At 43.0% G+C, this 16,208-nt stretch overlaps 1 protein-coding gene across 4 annotated transcripts in view; it reads right to left on the bottom strand.

The window, feature by feature from the left end:
• Positions 1 to 10,939, bottom strand: part of FAM169A (family with sequence similarity 169 member A) — a 67,307-nt gene extending 56,368 nt beyond the window's left edge. The window contains exon 1 of one of the 4 annotated variants that reach the window (XM_032848397.1): positions 10,659 to 10,939. The gene's annotated coding sequence lies outside the window, so the exon portion shown is untranslated. Of the gene's footprint in view, positions 1 to 9,903; positions 10,034 to 10,232; positions 10,368 to 10,658 lie in introns of those variants that run through there. The other 3 variants (XM_032848371.1, XM_032848388.1, XM_032848380.1) reach the window with 3 other exon arrangements.
• Positions 10,940 to 16,208: the final 5,269 nt, after the last annotated feature.

Below are 16,208 nucleotides of genomic sequence, written 5' to 3'. Positions count from 1 at the left end.
GGCCCTAAATCCTACATTAAATCCTTCTCCAGTACTAGAGCTGAGATTCTGAATAGGACAAAGTGAAACGAGGGAAAAAGCCACTTCAACTATCAAATCTCAGGTGGGCTCAATATTGCTCAGAAATCCTCTTCTGTCTTCTGAGAAATGAAAACGCTGACTACTTATGGATGAGGACTGCCTGTAAGTTTATGGCTAATGGGGCAGGAAGTTGGAAAGATTTCATATTTGTTGCTTATTTTTATTTTACATAGGAAGCAAAATCTTCTTTTGAAGGAATAATCACTGAACCAACAATGGACTACGTGCCTGGTTTTTATCACTAACACACTAAGTGAGGAATTTAATGATCTTCACTTGCCAGCAGAGAAAACTAAGACACAAAGCAGTTGAGAAACTTGTTCAAGGACACACTCTAGTTAAAGTGGCAGAACTAGTATGTGAACCCAGGCAGTACGGCTCTGATGCCTAACTACTCTTTATCACAACTCTAGGTCTAAAAGTAGAGCATTTTAGGAGTCCCAAGATGGTTAAAGACTGCTTACACCTATCAGGAGAAGTCTTAACAAATTTTCTTTCTAGGAACATTAATTCTCTCTTCATATTCAGGAAGATGGTCTTAGATCTAAGAAATCCTTCAAACATGAACATGCAGTCTCTCTTGGATGCATGTGACACCAAACTGAGTTTACGTGCCTGCATCCAAACTGCACAGGAGAGAGAATGTGACTTGGGGAGTAGCGGGCTCTATCTTGGAGAGGCAAAACAGGGCTTACATGGCTGAAATTCTCCTCTAGAACATGCCAGCTACTCTAGTACTTCATGACCTGGACTACCGAACACTGTTTATAAACTCACAGAAGCAGTTTCCAAACTCAGGGAAAAAACAAAAAATAACAAAACAAAACAACTATTTAAATGAATATGCCCGGGGTACCTGGGGGGCTAGCTGGGTTAAGCCTCTGCCTTCAGCTCGGGTCATGGTCTCAGGGTCCTGGGATCGAGGCCCGAATCGGCTCTCTGCTCAGCAGGGAGCCTGCTTCCCCCTCTCTCTCTGCCTGTCTCTCTGCCTACTTATGAAATAAATAAATAAAGGGGCGCCTGGGTGGCTCAGCGGGTTAAAGCCTCTGCCTTCGGCTCAGGTCGTGATTCCGGGGTCCTGGGATCAAGCCTCGCATCGGGCTCTCTGCTCAGCAGGGAGCCTGCTTCCCTCTCTCTCTCTGTCTGCCTCTCTGCCTACTTGTGATCTCTGTCTGTCAAATAAATAAAAAAAATCTTTAAAAAAAATTAAAAAAAGAAATAAATAAAATTCTAAATAAATAAATATGCCATAAAATTTTGTCTTTCAACATCAGAGCAACAACTAAAATCCTTTCACCTGGCTTCTTTACCCCATAACAGATCTAATTTTATAGTGTTCATCAAAGTTAACAGGAGTTTGGCACAGGAAAACTCAAGGACACAGGCAATTGTTAAGACAGAAGTCTCAACAATGTGCAAAATGTTGTAGATATCTTCAACATAAAGTATCACAGAAGCTTGTCTCATTTCGAACCACAAAGAAGACTGATGCTTTCACTTTGAAAGAAATACATCTAAGAGCCCAAGACAAAAGCAAAAACAAAACAAAACATGGTGCTTAATTTTGGCATACAATTTATGAACTATTCTACTGAGTCACAATCACCACGACCACCACCACCCCACCACCACCCCACCGCCTAATATTTTCACTAGGCAACTAAGAAATGTAACCAAAGGTTGCCACTACACACAGAGTACAATACCAACTTGGAAAAAGCAGATTCAGAACCACAGGCTCCCCACACCTCTTTCCCCTTCAGGCTTCTCCGACTCTGCACTTCAATCCATGGCCCCACACACCTGTCTCTGCAAACCTCTTGCAACCTCAGACGGGTCTGCCCACCCAGATTGAGAAAACTTGTTTTCTTACCTCTCACCGGCAGTAAGCCTAGGAGAGAAGGAGGTGGCAGTAGTAGCTTTCCTATCTAACTTCAATACAGATTTACTGAATAAATGAACAAATGAGTTAATGAACAAAAGTTTGTAAAAACAAATCACACAATGGTGCTAGGAGGAGGAACCGCCACAGATGAGACAGGTAAGGTTCTGCTGCTGGATGAAAAGCAATATATGGAGCTTCAACAGGTAGAGAGAGCACAGAAAACCCTCTGAAAAGATGGGAACACACTAAGTGGAAGCCAGGAAGCATGCTGAAAATTGCAAGCAGTTGGATTTACCAGAAGACTTAAGATGTATTAGGATTAGTGGAAGGAACACAAGGAAAATCAAATGAGGACAGAACATAAAAGGCCAAGAACACCAGACTAAAGCACTGGACTTTATTTGGGACACAGGAGGCAATTTAAGGGATCTTGAGCAGGAAAGAGACATTCAAGGCTATACTTTTAGACAATCTGTCCCACAGCTGTACAAAACGGATTTATAGGTAGAACTTAAGGGAGACAAGTTGAGGAACTCTGATTAAGTATCTTGTGTGTATTTCTTTTTAACATACTTATCACCTGTTAATGTGACTTCTTTTTCTTCATCTGTCTATACTACCAGGCTCAGAACTCCAGGGAAGCATAATCCATTTGGGTCAAATTACCTGATGTGCCTTCTAACTAATAACTTAATGTGTCTTGGGCCACCTGGGTGCCTCAGTTGGTTAAGCAACTGCCTTTGGCTCAGGTCATGATCCCAGAGTCCAGGGATCGAGTCCCCCTTCAGGCTCCCAGCTCCGTCGGCGAGTCTGCCTCTCCCTCTGACTTTCTCCCCTCTCATGCTCTCTCTCACTCTCTCTCAAATAAATAAATAAAATCTTAAAAAAAAAAAAAAGCTTACATGTCTATACTTGATTACTTGAAGAAAAAAGATGGGGAAAAAAGGTCAATTTATAATTTTTATCATCAAAAATTCATTTATAATTATTTTTTAAAACTCAAACGTGTTTTCCAATGATGATGACAGCACAATCATTTCTGGCTTGTTTGCCTTGCACCAGGCATGATGCACTACACGTTATCTCACTAATTCCTCCAAATGACTCTATGAGGCTGGTATTCTTAACACACAGTTTCCTGATGAGGAGACTCAGGTGTGGGGAGGTTGAATAAATTGCCCAAAATCACACAGCTAGTAAGCAGCAATCAAGCTCTAAACTTAGGCAATCTGTCTCCAAAGGATTTAACCTGGTGCCCAGACTTCCAGGTCAAGACAATAGGCCAGTATAAGCCAGGATATTTCTGATCACACAAATACCATAGAATACATCAAACATATTGTTTAGTCACTCCTCAGGAGTTAAGATTTTTTTAAATCTTGCAATATTCTGTCCTCAAAGTTTAATGCCTGTTCCAATAACTATGATCCACTGTCTTGAGAATTTTTAAATGGTTATTACACAACACAAAGCCAACTTTTTTTAAGAGATTCTCCGCTTTATTCATAATCAGTAAAATGTAAATTGGGACCACAATTAAATACCATTTTGCACCCACTAGATGAGCAAAAATTGAGAAATCTATCAAGTGTTGGAGAGGTAGTGAATCAACAGGACCACTTAGACACGCCGGTAAGAATGTAAATGGATTCAAACACTTGAGAAATAATAATGGTTTCGAGTTATTATGTTGCTCATGTACACAACTAGACATATTCTAGGTGCATACATGAAAATATTCTGAGCAACACTCTGCAGTATCAAAAACTTGAGAGTAAAATGACAGGCTGGTAGGTAACTCATGCAGTCAGTGCCGCCACACCTCACAATGGGCATATGGAAGGAATGAGGAGTAAAAACTTCAGGCCTCAGAGGATGTAAATGCTATGAAATAGCTTCTAAAAATTCAAACAAATAAGGGGCGCCTGGGTGGCTCAGTGGGTTAAAGCCTCTGCCTTCAGCTCAGGTCATGGTCTCAGGGTCCTGGGATCGAGCCCTGCATTGAGCTCTCTGCCCAGCGGGGAGCCTGCTTCCCCCTCTCTCTGCCCATCTCTCTGCCTGCTTGTGATCTCTCTCTCTGTCAAATAAATAAATTAAATATTAAATAAATAAATAAAAATTCAAAAATAAGAAACAAAGCCAATTGTTTTAAAGTTAAAAAAGGGGGGGAAACATAAAAACTGACAAAGTAAAATGCCTATCAAATATTTCTTTAATTACAACAAAACAGAGCTAAAGAAAAAATGAAATTCACTAGTTACATTAGTTTTTAAATTATTCATTGCTGAAGGACAGAGACAAAGACCTTGAGCTTTAGACAACAGTAGATTCAACATGAACCACGAGCAAGTTTTTCTTTTTTTTTTTAAGTTTGTTATTTTTTTTTAAAGATTTATTAATTTATTTGAGAGGGAGAGAGTGTGTTTGAGTAAAAGAGAGCAGAAGCCAGGGAGAGAGGCAGAGGGAGAAGCAGACTCCCCGCTGAGCACAGAGCCTGATGCCGGGCTCGATCCCCGCACCCTGGGATCCTGACCTGAGCTGAAGGTAGATGCTTAACTTACTGAACCACCCAGGCACCCCAAGAGCAACTTTTTCTAAAGTGAAAGCAAAATAACCGTAAAACAGAGCTTCTTTATTAAGGCTGTGACTGTCCAGATCCAGAGATGGAAAAGCATCCCTGCACTCTTCATGGATCAGACAGCATCGACAGTCTTTGATTCCATTCAGATGATCACATTTTAAGAAAAATCACACTGAAAAACTGGAGTGCCTCCAATGGAAAACAGCCAGGATGGCAAAGGATCTAGATACCATGGTAAAATAGATGAGAAACAGGAATTGGTAGAAATTAGTAAAGTCTTGGGGAAGAGAGGCAAGAAAATGTTGCCCTTCAAATACGTGAAGAGTCAACATGCAGATGAAAACGTAGAAAGTTCTTCTGCATGTATCTCTAGGGTAAAAAGAAGGAGCCATTCCAAAATAAATGCTACCCACAAATGAATTACACCCACAGGAAAGCACAGCCAACTAGCTAATCAAAGACTACTGTTAGTTACTCAACTATCCTGAGGTATACTCAACCTCAGGATAGAAGAAACCTCTCTCCACCCCTCTGTTAAGTGCATGCACAGGAATGTCTGTCCCTTGTCTCCATCCAAGCCAGTGTCAGAGTTCTAGAAAGGACACCCGAGAGAGCACAGATCCCAGCTGAGCGGTCATTTGTACATCGAACTGTAAAACCATATGAATCATTTTATAAAAACTATGCTCTTTTTTTGGCCATTCTGAGAAGCAGCTCAGATACAAAAAGTTAGTATTCTCTGGAGAAAATTTATTCAGAATCACTTCAATTTCTTTTTTATAGCTTAAAAAACATTATCAATAAACCTCCCCAGCCTTAAAATTAATTTCAAGTACTTTTAGATATACATTATATCCCAAAGCCAAATATCGAGACTTCAAACGTGCTTGCTTTTTGCTAAATTTAGCTGTATTTTTCATTTGAGCACAAATAATAGAAAACAGGACCAGATTTAAAATTAGAAGATAGGTTCTGGGGCACCTGGCTGGTTCAGTAAGAAGAGCAGGCAATTCTTGATCTCAGGATCATGAGTTCAACCCCCACTTTGGGTGTAGTGATTGCTAAAAAAATAAACTTAAAAAAACAAGACAGCTTCTTAGTCTGGAATCCACAAAAGCTACAAAGGGTTTAAAGGGTTTATACTTTATGCAGTACCAAAGCTCTGACCAGCGGCAGATCACAATTCATTTTAAAGGTGAAGAAGTAAATTGTTGCTTCGAAATATACCTCAACAAAGTATTGTATTATACACAGGGTGGGTATGAGAAGATAGCAAAAGGGAGAAAAAAAATGAGGAATGCTGAACTTGGTACTGAAAACTATCCTAATTTCCTTGATGATAATAATACTAATAGCTCACCTTTAGAGACATGATCACACTTATTTCTGCCTTCACTTTAAGATAGGCTCTGTTATAACTACTCTTTTGCAGATGAGGAACCTGAGGCCCAGAGAGATTAAGTATCTTTTAAAAGATGGCTAGAAACACCAAAGCCAGGTTTCAAACCCAGGTCTATTTGCCTTGAATTCTGATTATACTGCCTCTGAATAACAACTACTGTTAAGTGACGAATGAGAGTAAGTTCATCAGGTATTAATAACTTGAAAGCACTGGTATTTATGTGTAAAAGATTTTACACTATAAAATTATTTAATAATAGTCTTTCTTTATCAATCATTGTATAACAAAAAGTCAAGCTCTCTGACCTTTTCAACACTCTTATTCATTCCTCAATTGGCTCCTCCCCTCATCATGACAATGATAGCGCTTTTTACTTTTAAAGATTTTATTTATTTTGGGGCACCTGGGTGGCTCAGTCTTTGGGCATCTGCCTTTGGCTTGGGTCATGATCCTAGGGTCCTGGGATCGAGCCCTGCATCAGGCTCCCTGCTCAGCAGGAAGCCTGCTTCTCCCTCTCTCACTGCCCCCTCCTGTGTTCCTCTCTCGCTGTGTCTCGCTCTGTCAAATAAATAAATAAAATCTAAAAAAAAAAAAAAAAGATTTTCTTTATAATTTGACAGAGTGAGAGTCAGTGAGAGCAGAACACAAGCAGGGGTACTGGGAGAAGGAGAAGCAGGCTTCCCGCCCAGCAGGGAGCCTGATGAGGGGGGCTCGATACCAGGACCCTGGCATCATGACCCAAGCCGAAGGCAGATAAGTTAACTGAGCCACCCAGGTGCCCTGACAATACTCCTCGTAAGGCTTCCAGTACCTATCAACACCCAGATTCAGTGGATTATTTTCACCCCCACCCCTCCTGACCTTGTGACAGACCAAAGCCAACCAACGATCTAATGCATCAATATTCCTCTCCTTCCCGGGACACACACTCTCTCAGTTCTACTTCTTCGTTCCTTCCCTCTACAGTTTCTTTGAGCAAATAAACCTTCTCCACTGCACAATCCATAGTTGCAAAACTCTGTACGTATTTAAATTTTAAGGACTCTTTAACATTTTAATCCACAATACTTAACTATAAACTCCATGAAAGTGAGGTCTATTTGTTTTTGTGTTCCTTTAACTATAAAATAGACACTTGGTGTTTACTGAATAAAATGAAAGCTACCTCTGGTGTAGCGTAAAACTAACATTCACTGGGGCAGGTAGTACCTAAAAATGATACATATTTTTAAAAATATGTGATAAGTCACAAACTTTCTAGACAAAGAATAGGTGGAGCTAAACGAATAATTCCCCCCCACAAAGCAGATAACCCTTAAGGTCTCATATACCAGCTCTGAAACTGAGTAAGTCTAATTATTTTAGGATGCCCTTAGTAAATTATCAGCTTTTCCCTAACTGTTTTTAAGCCATGACACCTTTTTCTTAATAAATTCAACTTTGAGTAACTTTGCTGTCATTGTTGCTGGAAAGAATTGTGAAATATCCTACTACCCATGAAGCATACTAAATTTAGAACTTTTAATTTCAGTGCTAAATATACAATGAATCAAAAGCCTAAGATGTATGAAGAGAAAATCATCTTGAACACAGTAATCACACAATTCCTTTTCATGTTATAATCACAAAATCTTAGAAATGAGAAGAAACATGAAGGTTTTGTTTCAATTCCTGTTCAACCAACAATCCTTTCTACAGAATCCTTCATAAGTATTTTTGGAACCTGCGCCTGAATACTCAATCCTCTTATATTCTAATTACCTTTAAAAAGTACATCTCTGCATTTTTAGGCACGTAACTGAACATAACAAACATAAGGTTTTTAATTTAAAAGAGTTAGACTGGGTGCTAGTAGGTTAAGTGGCAGATTCTTGATTTTTGGCTCAGGTCAGGACCTCAGGGTGGTGAGATGAGCCCTGCCTCCAGCTCCCCACTCAGCAGGGACTCAGCTTGAGACCATCTGCCCTCTCACTCTGACCCTCCCCCTCAACCCCACAAAGTAAAAGTTCCCTAAAACAAGACCTCATCCAAGGTCCCTTTTACCTCCATAATTCTTCTCCTAGGGGGGCCAGCCAGCACCTGGCTGGCTCAGTAAGGTTAAACATCTGCCTTTGGGGGCACCTGGGTGGCTCAGTGGGTTAAAGCCTCTGCCTTCGGCTCAGGTCATGATCCCAGGGTCCTGGGATCGAGCCCCATATCGGGCTCTCTGCTCAGCGGGGAGCCTGCTTCCTCCTCTCTCTCTGCCTGCCTCTCTGCCTACTTGTGACCTCTGTCTATCCAAAAAAAAAAAAAAAAAAAAATCTGCCTTTGGATCAAGTTATGATCCCAGGGTCCTGGGATGGAGCCCCTCTCTGGACTCCATGCTCAGTGGGGAGTCTGCTTCTCCCTCTGCCCCTCCCCATGCTCATGCTTGCTCTCTCTCTCTCTCTCAACCCACCCCCCACTCTCTTTAAAATCTTTTTAAAAGGGGGGGTAGTGGGAGGTAATCATTAAAAGATTTTTTTTTCCTTTTTAATTTCTCAAACATTGGTAAATTGATGCTCAAAATCTCAAAGCACATTAATCCAAGTTGGAGTTAATAAAATACAATAGTACCAATTCAGTGAACCTCTGTAATCCGTGTATTAACAGAATCAATGCAAAGGTGTGGGAACTGTGTATGGCTCAAATATGAAGTTTCTGGGAGGATCAATCATGTTCCCCATGAACCAAGACGGACCCAATCAAGGCAACTACAACCCCCTAGCAGACAATCTGTGCTTGCTTAAGTTCCCTAAAACAAGACTCATCTCTCCATGTCCAAGGTCCCTTTCACCTCCATAATTCTCCTCCTGGAACATGTCATTAATGAGAGGCACGACATTTCTGCTAGGAATGGTACATGAAAAGAAATTACTTGTTTGTCACAAGAATTATTGGAAGAGTCTTCAACTATTCAGGAAAAAAAAGAGTGATTTCCTAAGAAGGGTAACAATAAAATTTTACTCTCAAAAGCTTATTATAAAATACTTTGTTCTATCTAAATCAGAGTTAAGCCCTCTGTTTGGCATATACTGTACCTTTATGAGAAAATGATACCACTTGTAATGATTCCAATACTCTTTTGGACTAATTTCAGGTCAGACTAATATGAGACCTTAAATCCACAGGTAAAGCATCTTGGGTTATCATAATCACTCATGCAGCAAGCTAATATTGCTACTCATAATCTATTTCTAAGTTCCCTAAACCAATCGTCATCATAAATTCAAAGAGAGGAGGTGACTATGACACCTAGAAGCTTTCACTGAAAGACTCCCATTTTATCTTTGTTTGTACTAGAAGTCTTATCACAAATGGTCATTTCCCAGGCTCCTCTCACTATTTCACTCCCTGTCCTCCTCCTCCTCCCCACAACATGAAAACTTAGCCAGGTCCATATTGACACTAAAATCTCTCTCCTCCGGTAGAAGAAAAACAAGCTATACAGTCTGCAAACAAAGCCAGTACACCTTAGGTGCTATCAATTCCATCAACGTAAGCAGATGATACAAGGCACATCAGCCTGGATCCAGTCTGGTGAATTCCCTCCAAGGCCCAAACGTGTGTATTATGCAACAGCCACCATGCCAGATTTTAATCCCTGTGATGCAGTGGTAAAATACAAATGGCTCAAGTATAATCCACTAGGTACTTAGGTACATTCGTGAGAAGATAAATCAAAACCCAATTACCAATTTCTCAGGAACCTTGAAAATGACAAATTGTGTGACAGTTCTGAATCACAACTACAACTTCTCCTTCTGGTAGTCTTCGAGTAACCTGTTCCGCCAGCCCCAAACCCCTCAAAAATCCTCACAAGGGAGCATTTTCACTGACGTTTCAAAATAATCTCTCAAAGGTGGGAGGGGGCCTGCATCAGGTGGTTATCTTGGAATCTACTGTAATAATCTAAAATAATTTTAAGATACCCACACGAATCTCCAGGAGCCGAAAATGGAGTAAGAGGTTTCATCATTTCTCCCAAAGGACAATAATGGGAGTAAACGTAATCCAGGTCCCTGAAGCATAAACAACCCAGGGCACGCTGCTTCACCCATCGATCTCCTGGGGCACAGGCCTCGAAAAACTGCACAATGGGCACCTAAGAATTAGAACTAAATTGCAACGACCAGCATTCTAGAAGAGAACCTATACGATATCTATTCCTAGAGAGGCTGGAGGTAAGGGAGGTGGTCAGAGCATCTCTGGAGGCCACCGGCGTGGCTGAACCCGAGTCTAAACGTCTCGGCGCGCCGCCTCACCAGGTCCGCTTTTCACCCAGCCAGGGCCACCGGCGAGCGCAGACAGGCTCCAGGTGGGGCGCAGTGGGAGGGGAGGGGGCTCGGCACGCAGCAGCTGGGGAGCCGAACGCGATCCGAGGCCGGCCAGGGAAGAAGGCGGCATTCCCTCACACAAAATGGTGGCGCTGACGAGGAGGCCGGCGCACCTGGGGGCGCGCCCCACGCCCCTCGGGGGATCCGGCCAGCCGCCGGCAGCTGGACGCGCGCCCCGGGCCCGGGAGGCCGGCGTGGGCCTGCGCCTCGGCCGAGTCCTCAGGGCGGCCCTCAGCCCGCGGCTCCCGTCGCCGCCCGCGGGGGCGCGGGTCCGGAGTCGGCGGGGCGCGGGATCAGGCGCTGCAGCCTCGGCCTCAGCCCGAGGCCCCCGCCCGGGACAGACTGCGCACTTACCTCCGACGCGCCTCTGGAGCTACCGGAGCCAGGAAAAGGAGGCGGAGCCGCGGGAATGAATGGAGCCGGCGGCTGCTCGCTGGCGACCCCCGGCCGGTCCCGGGCCTCGCAGCTCCCGGCTGCCAGGGCGGGTGCGGCCGCCTCCCCCTCGCCCGGGACGCCTGGCTCCTAGCTGGCGGGTCGGCCGCAGCCCACCGTGCCCTCCGCCGGCGTGACGCACTCGCGCCGCAGCGCCTCCAGCCTTTGCAGCCGCGCTGCGCCCGCGCCCACCGCGAATCCCCCCGCCCGCGCCGCGCGGCCCCTCCTCGGCGCCGGGGACGCCGCCCTGCTTCCCTCCGGGCTCGGGCTTCAGGCGGCCGCCCGGCAGGTGCGGGCTCCGACAGCGGGGCGGAGTAGGGGGCGCCGCACTGCTCCCGCCTCGCCCCCGGAGCCCGATCTCCGCCCGGGCAGCCGTCACTAGGCAGAGCGCGACGCCCCAGCTCAGGGCTGTGGCCTGGTATTAAGGAGTGACCTTGGCTTAGATATAAAAATAGGTGCGGGTAAGCTGCGGGGACTACGACGTTGAATTTGCGTATTCCTTTAATGTCAACATTTGCACACCCCGGCGGAGCTCTCCTCCAGCGGGCCCTCCCAGAATTTACACTGGGGTGAGCTGAACCGTCCCGGCCTCGCGACTCGATTGCGGGGGGCGCGGGCGAGGGCTGTGGGCCTGCGCCCTATCACTTCCTTCCTAAACCCACTGCCACCTAGGAAGACGCCAGGGAGAAGGAAGTCGAGCTCTCCATTCATAACCTGGACAAGCCCAAGAGCCCCGACTTCCATCTTGAGATAATAAGGAATCACTACATTCCTGGGCTGACCTTTTCTCTTTCGGAATCTAGCACGCGCAAACGAACAGTGACCCAGAAGGAAGGCGGCCCCATCCTCCTTTCCTCCCTTTCCCCTTCCACCTCACTTAAGGGCCCTTTTGTTAATTACCCTCCCACGGAAGAAAGATAAGCTCTCGCATTTAAAGCATGGTAGATTTCTTAAAAGTAATGCATGCCAGGGTTTAAGTATGTTTACGAGACGTATTGAGAAACAGTATTGTATGTAATTTTAAGACTTCCTTTTATACATAAACTTTGGAAAATAAACTCATCCTCCAGGAGCCATAGCGTTCTTTCCATCTCATCCAGTAAATTTGAAATTAATCAACTTTTTGGAAATATTTAGCAATCACAATACTAATCTTTAACAAATTTAATAGTGATCAACAAGATCAATAAATACTTCAAGGAATACTTGTTGAAAGAGACATATTGGACTCAGATTTTTTAAATCAAATAGGTTTTGCTGCCTCAAGTTTCTCTTAACCTCACATCTACTCTGTTTAATTTGTAAAATTTAGCAGAAATCTTAAATGTTACACATCAAACATTTACCATTTGTAGTGGGCCTTCATAGACTAGACCTACTTGTGCAGGAATTTTGAAGAGTTGGGTTTTATGCACAGCAAATATTGAATGACTGAACTCACAAAACTTTTGAATTTATATTTCTAGAGCTGTATGTAAGTAGGAGTTCCCATGATAATCCCAAACAATTGCCACTTTGGGAAGATTTTTTGTTTTTGCTACCAGAGGCTACAGCTGTTGAAGCCGTAGGTCTCAGTGTAAAGCTACCAGGGCAACCTGTTCATGTTTGAAATGCATGGGAGTGACTGACTTTTAGCTATAATTTTTATAGGTGAGTACTTGCGCCTGAAAGGCCTGTCATGTCTGGCCACTGTGGTGGGAATCAGAACTACATTAACCCAACCCATTCAAGCAGCTAAACCCAGCTCTCTTCCTATGGCAAGGATCCTACCTTCTAAAACCTACTGAAGAACTGCTGTCTCCTACTTATGTGAGGAGTGTCTGATGAGGACACTCTGACTGCCTTCTCTTTTCTCTACTTGCAACATTATGTGGCGTTGAGTGTTTAAGGGGAAAAAAAATCACCATTTTGGCAGAGATTCATTAAATCTTGGTGGTCTGTTTACTCATACTCTTGAGGATCCATGAGCCCTTACTGGGCAAAGCCATAAAAAAGTGAGTCTTTATCAGATTAATACCTGCTGTAAACCACTACCAAAACGTTCTGAAATATGTTTGAGGCTTTTGTCTGAAAAGTTTTGTAGAGTGTAAAAGGATTATTATTTTGTTTTTTGTTTTGCATATGCTTGCTTTAATTATTTTAAGTTATAAGTAGAAGGAAACGCAGTAAGAGTTTCCATTGTATTTTCAGTATATGTTAAAAGGGGAATGGAACCGTGTTAAGAGAAACTTGCCACAACTGGATTTTGGAGGTTCTGACACAAATGACCCAGAGAAGGGTCCTTAAATTGCGCTGGAAAACGGGAATCTCTTAATGGCTAAAATAATAGCTAATGTTTTTCACTGCTGACAAACGGCCAGGCACTGTACTAACTTCTTCGTGGAAATTAACTCATAATCATCCTTCGAAGTACATACTAATGTTATACCCCTTTGACTGATAGAGATTGAGGGGCACAGAGAAGCTAAGTAAACAGTTCATGATCCCACAGCTAATAATCCTGGCAGTTTGGCCCAAGAGCATACTCCCTTAACCAGGATCCTATCCCACCCTTCATGTGCACAGAATCCTATGCCATATGACCATATGATTGGATTTTGCTTTTGAATCCCTAAAACACAGCAAATACTCAATGCCTGGGCGCCTGGGTGGCTCAGTGGGTTAAGCCGCTGCCTTCGGCTCAGGTCATGATCTCAGGGTCCTGGGATCGAGTCCCGAATCGGGCTCTCTGCTCAGCAGGGAGCCTGCTTCCCTCTCTCTCTCTCTCTCTCTCTCTGCCTGCCTCTCCATCTACTTGTGATCTCTCTCTGTCAAATAAATAAATAAAATCTTAAAAAAAAAAAAATTAAAAAAAAAAATACTCAATGCCTTCACGGCTGAATTATTTCTTAGATCTACTAGTATATTCCTGGATGTGAAGAGAGAAGTTAAACCCTTAGTTAGAAAACCTGTAAGACTTCATATATGTTAAGAAAAATCATATAAGCTGTTGGCTTTTGAAAGGGGGAGGAGCTTTTCACATTTTTTAAAAAGATTTTATCTGTTCATTTGAGAAAGCGAGCACCAGCAGAGGGAGGGGCAGAGGGAGAGGGAGAAGCAGGCTCTCAGCTGAGCTTAACCAACTGAGCACCCAGGTGCCCCACTTTTCACATCTTTTAAGGGTAATTGTTCTCCAAGTTCTTTTCAAGTTCCAGAGCACAGTTATAAGTTTTATTTATATTTATTTAGTGTATGAAAGAAACACGATTCCCCAGAAGAGATTTGTTACCATCTTTAACCCTCTATTAGATTTACATGGGTAGATGGGGCACGTGGAAGGCTCTGTCAGTTAAGCATCTCCCTTCTCCTCAGGTCATGATCTCAGGGTCAGGGGATGGAGACCTGCATGGAGCTTCCTGCTCAGTGGGGAGTCTGCTTTTCCCTCTCCCTCTCTGTGTTGTCTCTCTCAAAAAATTTTCATGAGTAGAGTTAGGATCTAATTATAGAATACCTGTGTTTTAAATTCATAAAAATTACAGCGAGAAGTTTTAATGATTGAGGCAGCCCGGGGACTTACAGATCCAAAATATTAGCCAATTAGTTAAATAGTTAGCTCGTAATGTCAGCCATGGCAAAGGAGAAATGAGAACGCAATCTTTCCTCCTTACACTAGAAGAAAGACTCCATATCCTACAATGCTTTAGTTTCTTTCTCCAGTGTATAAAATATGTCACAGGAATGCTTTCAGGATTAAATGTAGCAGTTTGATGGGGTTTTCTTTGTCAGGCACTACAACTATCTACAGATTTCAAATTCCTGAGTAATACTCTGCACGGTGCGTTGGAGGAATGTAGAAGGAACCTGAAGAACAAGAGAAATAACAGGTTTGAGAAGCTAGGTTATACTTGTTTCTTCTTTTGGTTTGTTCTAATATGAAACAAGTTTAATCACAGAGTATTTGATTAGTTTAGGTTTAAGAGAAAAAACATGGTATTTTTTCATATTACTAATGAAAAATTATTTACATCTCTGGCAGATACTACAAAGTTGCCTAGTCAATATTTGTTCTCCCCTTTTCTCTGACAGGCCCAATTTTGTTCACAATGTGCCCAACTAAAACTATTTTCCTCTCCAGACTCCTCTTGCAACTGGGATAGCTATATGATCATTTTTGGCCCATGGAATGTAAGCAAAAGATCATAGGTAAGGCTTCCAAGAAAGCTATGTTTTCTGATTACAAAAAAAAAAAAAAAAGACGGATTCAGATATCCCTTTGCCTTTTGCCATTTGTACTTTTTTCTTCTTCCTGCTTGGAAGGAGGACTTAAGTCTGGGATTGGAGCAGCCATCTTGAAGCCATGAGCTGACCATGGGAATGAAATCCATGTATAAAGCCAAGAGATAGGAACCCGGGACAATGACAACATTACGGAGCTGCCCACACAGTTGTACACTGCCTACCTCCAAGTCTTCTCTGTTACTTGCCAACAAATGCAGTCCTGACTAGAAGTCAAAGTTAAACACTATCTTCTTGATATATCTAAAAATACAATAAATAAAAATAAGCATTCTTCTATAGTATATATACCATAATACTCTTCTTTGATTTTTGCTCCTGTATTAAGTAACTGCATTTTGCAGAAATGAGTGCTCTTTGTGACTTACCTAATAGTGGGAAAGAAAGAACACCAATTTTTGACTATGAAAAGAATATCTTATTTTTTAATTATTTCTTTTAGAAATGCGGGGGGGAGCCTGGGTGGCTCAGAGGGTTAAAGCCTTTGCCTTCAGCTCAGGTCATGATCCCAGGGTGCTGGAATCGAGCCCCGCATCGGGCTCTCTCCTTGGTACGGAGCCTGCTTCCTCCTCTTTCTCTCTGCCTGCCTCTCTGCCTACTTGGATCTCTCTCTGTCGAATAAATAAAATCTTTAAAAAAAAAAAAATGAGGGAGGGGAAGAGAGCAGGCAGCATAGAGCTTGATGCAGGGCTCAATCTCACGATCCCCGTATCATGACCTGAGCTGAAATCAAGAGTCGGACACTCAACGGACTGAGCCACCCAAGTGCCCCAAGAGTATCTTATATTTAATCATATATAGCACATTTGATTTTAACGTATTTCACACATGACCTCAGTCTCTACTATCACTGTGAGAAAGGATGACAAAGGACTATAATCATCTAGAAACAAAGTTACTGGCCAAAGTGATCACCACACAATATACATAAAAAATCACAGGAAAGGGTACCTGGAAGTCTCAAGTTGATTAATCTTCTGCTTCGGCTCAGGTGGTGATCCCGGGGTCCTGGGATGGAGCCCCTTGTCAGGCTCTCTACTCAGTGGGGAGTCTGCATCTCCTTCTCCCTCTACTTCTCCCTCTCCCTCTGCCGCTCCCCTTCACTCATGCTCGCTCTCTCTCTCTCTCTCTCTCTCTCGATAACAAATAAAATATTTTTTAAAAATACAAGGGAAAGTAAAATCATGGTTTTCATTT

Source organism: Lontra canadensis, unplaced genomic scaffold, assembly GCF_010015895.1.
Source record: "Lontra canadensis isolate GAN:19392208 unplaced genomic scaffold, GSC_riverotter_1.0 scaffold4, whole genome shotgun sequence".
Classification (NCBI taxonomy): domain Eukaryota; kingdom Metazoa; phylum Chordata; class Mammalia; order Carnivora; family Mustelidae; genus Lontra; species Lontra canadensis.
Note: the sequence above shows the minus strand (reverse complement) of the source record. Positions and strands in the feature narration are given on the sequence as shown.